Source organism: Anguilla anguilla, chromosome 1, assembly GCF_013347855.1.
Source record: "Anguilla anguilla isolate fAngAng1 chromosome 1, fAngAng1.pri, whole genome shotgun sequence".
Classification (NCBI taxonomy): Eukaryota; Metazoa; Chordata; class Actinopteri; order Anguilliformes; family Anguillidae; genus Anguilla; species Anguilla anguilla.
In genome coordinates, this window is record NC_049201.1 from 4,302,900 (window position 1) to 4,309,591 (window position 6,692).

At 44.0% G+C, this 6,692-nt stretch overlaps 1 long non-coding RNA gene across 1 annotated transcript; it reads right to left on the reverse strand.

The window, feature by feature from the left end:
• Positions 1 to 2,784: 2,784 nt before the first annotated feature.
• LOC118224924 lies at positions 2,785 to 4,375 on the reverse strand. Its single transcript, XR_004764725.1, has 3 exons — positions 4,163 to 4,375; positions 3,288 to 3,407; positions 2,785 to 2,870 (listed from the first exon to the last, which is right to left on the reverse strand). It is a non-coding gene; the product is annotated as an uncharacterized LOC118224924 (long non-coding RNA).
• Positions 4,376 to 6,692: the final 2,317 nt, after the last annotated feature.

The window sequence follows — 6,692 nt, forward strand, 5'->3', positions numbered from 1 at the left end:
GATTGCAAATATGAGATTAGAATATTCATAACTGACTGCAACCAGACAGCAATTTACTGATGAGGTTTATCCAAGAATAAACAGCACTGACATCGAGGTATACCTTTCCATATTTTGGGGTGCAAGTCACCTTGTGAATTCCATTGCCTTTGTCACAGAATCAGAGGGGTTACTAAGTCTGAGCGGTCCTCTGCCAGAAAAAAAGTCAGATCAGCATTTAATATCGTGTTTAGGGAATTAGTCTTGTAACTAAGAGGTTTCAGGTTCAGCTCCCAGGTGTGTGGCTTTTGTTTGCATCACATTACACCCTTGAGCAAGGTACTTAATCTGTACAGCTTCGGTAAATATCCAGCTGTATAAATGGATTGCACTCCAAAATATAAAAATAAAAAAGGAACTTGTTTAATTCGCTCTGTCTAAGAGTGTCAGCTAAATGCCTAGATGTAAAAAAAAAAAAAAAAAGAAAAAAAAGAGCTTTTAACATTGACAAACAATTAAACACAATTTCTAGATTGGCAAGTTAAGCAGGCAGCAAAGTTAAACTGCTGTTGTCTGTGAAGGGGAGGGGAGGGAGTTTTGGGCGGGTGGGTGGGGTTGGGGTGCGTGGTTGACGGCTGCATATATTCATAAGTCAAAGGACACGGCGTTGGTGGATTCCGGATTCCGGGCCCTCAGACATCTGCAGGGAAGATCCGAGCTAAAGAAGGGTCTGCGTCCGCGGCTGCATCTGGGCGAAAGGGCCTCCTCGGCTCCCAGGCCACAGACGCGCGTGGGCCGAGTCTGCAGGGACGGCACACTGACGGCACGTGGGCCGGGCGCCAAGAGTGACAAGCAAGGTCACTCCAAGGTCATTAAAGTTCATAACGCACAGCTGGTTGTGAAGAGGAGAGTTGGGGGGGGGGGGGTTGGGGGGATGAGGGGGTCCCCTCAGTATTATTTGCAGAGTTTGTGCTTTGTTATTTCTGTGTACAATCACCAAAATGTTTCTTCAAAACAAGCCACCTGCTGACAGGGAAAATCAGGTGTAAAAAATGTTTGGCTTCTCTTTTTTTTACATGTTCCAGCTGAGTAGTCTTGGGTTTTACATCACTAATTTCCTAATTATTTATGTTTTAAATTTAACCCCCTTAATACCCAATTAGTGAGAGAAAAAGCTCATTCTCCATATCCTCCATTTTCCCAATTATGGACTTTGTTTTGCCAATTAGTTTACTTACTCTATGTGACATAAAGCCTATACAAGGAGGTCATAAGCATGACACAGCCTTTGACTTGCAGTGCAAATATGAGTGCAAAGTTGTGCATTTTAATAGGGGAATGTGTAGTCACAAGACTGACGGTGACTGCAAGCACTGCAGTTGACTTCCTGTGAATCTTGCTGAACATTAAACTGAGCTGTACAAACAAGAACTGGAGCCTATCCCAGCATGCATTGGGTGAGAGGCAAAACCCTGGAAAGGCCGCCAATCAACCACAGGGCACGCACACCGTGCCTATGGGCAATTTAGAGTCTTCAATTAGCCTACCTGCCTGTCTTTGTGCTGTGGGAGGAAACCGGAGTACCCGGAGGAAACCCACGCGGACATGCAAACTTCACACAGAAAGGCCCGGGCCGGATTCGAACCCGAGACCTTCCTGCTACCCGCTGCACCACCGTGCCGCCCAAAAACCTACCTTAACGAGCATTAAATTAAATCGCATTATATGCACGAGGGCAAAGAGCCAGAAGAGCAGAGCACCTGATCAGGTGTTTGGGCTCGGGAAGAGCGAGAGGGTGGTAGGGTTGAAAGGACCGTGGGGCAGTCTGCAGAGACGGCTCTCCAGGTCTGTAATTCCATAAATATTTATGCCGCACTCCATCAAAAATATTTGCGTTACAAAAAAAAAATAAAACATACAAACGAGCGAAAACCAGAAATGGCGCAACCACGCAAGAATTTAAGGAGTCTTATTTATGAGCACCACTGGGTACAATTATCAAGGCATAGGAGGCCGTACATCTTGAAAATATGTCAATGATAATACTTCAGAGCACTTCCTGCAATATTTTTTTAAAACACAGCAGTAAAACAATCTCACAGACATAATTACCGGCTGTCTGGGCTGACACAATGCCGTAATAGAATGGGATAACTAGGACAATATTATTGCATGCATAAATAATTTAACTGCGCTGAGAGAGAAGCATTTTCCAGGTAACCTAAAAAAAAAAAAAAAAGCTGTTCAAAAAAAAAAAGAAAGCTGTTAAAATTTTCTCATGTCTGTTTTTTTTTTTTTAATTTCAGTTGTGAACATCTAAAATGGCAGCCGAATCTTTAATGTCACTCCTGTCTCCTCTGTCACCGCGCCTTTCATCTCAACTCCAAACGTTTTTCCGACGGCAGCCTGTTCTTGGACAGAAACACAAATTGAAATGGTTTCTCTTCATGTTTTATGGCAGGCGGGACTGATCAAGCCGTTTGGTTCCGTCTCTAAGTGAACTATGATTTGATCAGTTTCAAAAAAAAAAAAGAAAAATGGAGTCAGATTTTTTGATCCGATTTCAAACATTTGCAGTGCGGTTGCATCAGGTCGTTGCTGTTAAAGTCCCGTTTCCGTTTGACCTGCGACCATCGGGGTGTGGCGAATGGGGTGTTCAAGATGAGCCTGCGCGTTCCCATTGGCTACTTGCTTCTCATGTCAACGGAGCTAATGGTCAAACGGCGTTTTCCTCTGAGGGATGGCAGTTCCCAGGCAATTCTGACAAAAAGGGTCCCTTGGAGGGAAACAGAGCCGGAATGGTGGACCGCGGAGCCAGAATGGTGGACCGTGGAGGCAGAATGGCGGACCGTGGCGACGCAGCTGGGGGAAATGAGCAGCTAAGCCGGGAACTGGAATGTTAAAACAGGACAGAAATAGGAAGGACACACACAGTCGTAGGATCTGGCCTTTTTTCAGTAAAGGGCTCAAGGATTTATCTGTAATACTTCAGTAAAAACCCAGGCAAATGAATCACAATCAGAGGATATCAGTCTTAGTCAGAGTCTGGAAGCTATTCAGCCCTATTTTCTTTTTTTCCCAGGCTTGGATGGTTATTACAAAAGCTATTATCCGACATCTTTTAAAACTAATCACTGTATCTGAGCGTAATCTGATGTAAGCCAGGAGGAGAAAAACCTTACATCATGTAGCTCTAATGGGAGTTTATGCTGATATATGCAAAAAGGCTGCCTGTACACATGCTGTATTTAAACGTTAGCGTGTGGGCAAAGGTCATCAGTTCATAAATAAATAATAATAATAATCACATTACGAGAAAACCACTGAAGGCCCCAGAAAGGGGGGAGCTTGAATGATCCTGGGTCCTCCGTTTTCAAATTTGTGAATTTTAGCTTTTATTCAAGCCACACAGTGTGTTCTCTTGAAGTCTGTACAGAGAAATGAAACGTGGATTATTTACAGACACTGTTGAAATGATTTATGTCATCCAAGGACTCTCTGCCGCGGGTGGTGCCACCAACAGCCCAGATTGCTACATGATTTAATTCCAGTTCCAGGGTAACAAACTGTGCTTATATTTGCTTGTTTTTATCCATCCGTACATCGGGACCAGACCTTGTTCAAATATTTTAACTCTTTCAGATACTGGTAAAATGTTTAAATCACTCTAACAGACCCAGTGGTTTTTTTTTTTTTTCCAATAAAAATTAAAACAAAATACTACCAGCCAAAATTTACTATGATGCAGAAGACGAATTCTGTTACGAATGTCGATGAAAATAGATGTTTCCGTAAGGAAAATCTGCAGGGACTTCTCCAGCCACAGTATCAAATCAGAATCTGACGTGGGTATATACTGGATATATATATACGCTTAAGAAATTCAGGCCCCTCTGCTACGGGTGCTGTAGTTAGCAGCGCAATGACATAGCACCAAGTGCAGACCAGTTCCACAGACAGAATCGCGGGTGGTGATCTGTCACAATCCCGTACAAATCTGACAGTCTGGTTCAGTGCGCTGCAAAAGCGCCTGCAATCAGTGATGAATAATCACTCAGAGCAGCGATGTTCCCTGTCAGGTAGGCCTACAGCTGCGAGTCAGGAGAGAACATGGTTATTTAGGGGTCTGGAGACCGTAATGGTGGCGCAGTGATCCAATACTCGGTCGTGCAATTTCATTTACCGGTAAAAAAAAGAGGGGGAGAACGTCATTGCCTGAGCGAAGGGTCTATCCGGGGCTTGCTTCGGAGGGTTAACTCAAATCTGCCTTCTTCTGTTCGCCACCAGCGAGAAATCGCTATGGTAATCGCGTTTACTGTCAAAGGCATTTAAATGCAAATGCTGTTGCCGTCGCACGAATCACGCATTCCAAAACGTACGCCCGAATCAAAGGAACGCTCCCCCCCCACCCCACCAAAATTAAACACACACGAGCGTGCATCTGGCAAATCATCCGGGAGCACCGCGTGCAATCAGTACTAGTCTGGAACTGAAGGTGCGGCGTGATTAGGCATTAATTATACAGTTTTCCTCGTTGGAACGTGGAACATTATTCTATTAATTTTTTACTGAAAGAAATACCACGCGGGGGTAAACATCTGAAAAGCCCGTCAAATGGAATTTTATTTTGCGTCGTTACTTATCTTTTTTAGCTGCATTCGGAATTGTCCATTTGGGATTTACCAGTAGATCGTTCCTGTAAATGTAAAATGCTTTGATATCTAAAATGCTATCAAGAAATGTTTTTATTTTTTATTTTATAAGGTTGTATAATAAGACTAGCCACACGGACTATGTTTATAAACAACATAGGGAAAAGGCGTGAGTAGGTTCAGAGGGGGAGCTGTGGAACTATGGCTGGGACGGTCAAGGCCCGGGGTTCGAGGGCGCCGAGGGCTTCCGCCTCTGGTTCTGTCTCAGAAACGAGCGCCACAGCGGTTTAAGTCTCAGGGAAAGCAGACTCAAACTTGAAGGGTAAGACGCCTTAATACAGCGAAGCTGGCGGTGTCCTAATTGCTTGCAGCCGCCGGAGGATATCTGCGACGGCTGGCTCCGGATGATTGAATAATCACGGCAATCAGCGCGGCGCTGTCCGGGCTGGAGTTGCTCTGGGCCACCGTTGCTGTCTGTGGTGCTGACGGCGCTGTGAAGCGCGAGACGTGACAGGCGCGAGAGAGATTATAGCGGGGCGAAGCATATGTACTACTTATTAATATTAGGGACCATTCTGGTTTTGGGCGTGTGTATGTGCGTGTGCGTGTGCGTGTGTGTGTGTGTGTATGTATATATATATATATATATATATATATGTGTGTGTGTGTGTGTGTGTGTGTGTGTGTGTGTGTGTGTGTGCATACGTGTGTGTGTATTTATACATTTTTATTTGTTTGTGTATTCATGTACGCAAAGAGAACAAAGAAGAAAGAGGACGCAATTAGAGAGAAACGTGCTGAGTGGGGGGAGGAAACCAAACCGGACACCTGCACGAGACCCTGCCCTTCTTACATAAACTCGGGGTTTTACAATACGGAAAGAAAAGAAACAAGTTAAATAAAAAATAAGAAATATACAAATATAAAAAAGGAAAGAATTCTAATAATTGTTAATTTACTTACCTTACCTTACCACTGTATATTTTCTGGGTAGTATAAATGTAATCTTTAGTGATATTACTATCAGTAATGTGTAGAGAGGTATGCAATTCAGAAAACTCTTGTAGGTCTTGACCCTAAAGGCAGAGAGATCTTCTATGCCTTTCTATCAGTTTTTTTTTTTCCTGTGGAGATTTTGTTTTGAATGGATTCATTCATTCTTTCTTTGCTCTGAAATGAGTGAAGTCAGTAGATACAGTGAAGGGAGTGATTCCTAGTGTCTCCCTTGCCTACCCTGGCCACACCGAAAGGTCATAGGTTCGATTCCCGAGTAGGACACTGCCGTTGTAACCTTGGCCCAAGTACTTAACCTGCATTACTTTAGTATAAGTATATGCCCATCTGGATAAATGGATGCAGTGTAAATGCTATGTAGAATGTTGTGTAAGTCGCTCTGGATAAATGCCTCTGGAGCGTCTGCTAAATGCCTGTAATGTAATGTAACATTGCAAAGGCATCTCCCCCCTGCTGCAGCTACAGTTCGGCTGCTTTCCTTGTGGCGGAGTTCAATGAATCCAGTAACGGTAATCAGGCTCCAGACTCGCCAGTCTCTTCAGCTGAGGATATTCTGCTCTTATTGCGGCAAAAATATGACAAAAGGAAACACCCAGCTAAACGTTCGTCAACATGCAAAAAAATATTAACGAGTGAACACGATCGCAATGAATTTTAATAAACGCTGTAAAATGTTGGGTAGATGCGCGTACAACATGCACACACATTTGGAAATAAAGCGGAGCCTTGCGCTGTGGTGTTTGGCCGGTGGATGGGGCCAAAGAGGATTTGTACCCCCGCTGTGAGTGGCAGCTGTTCCTCTGGTGTGTTGTGCAGGGACCGGGTCCCGGGACAGGCTGAGACACAGAAACCCTAAACCAGTGGTTCTGAACCCACACTTGGATTCACTTATTAAGCCCCAGTAAAGGAGCACAGCGCCATAAGGGGTTTTCTTTCTTTTTGCAATGACAGGAAAATAAAAGGATTTTTATTAGTGCTGCATCCCTACAGGATAAAAAAAGGGATAATGCACTTGTACACGAGAGCCATGGTCCATAGTGTAGTTGA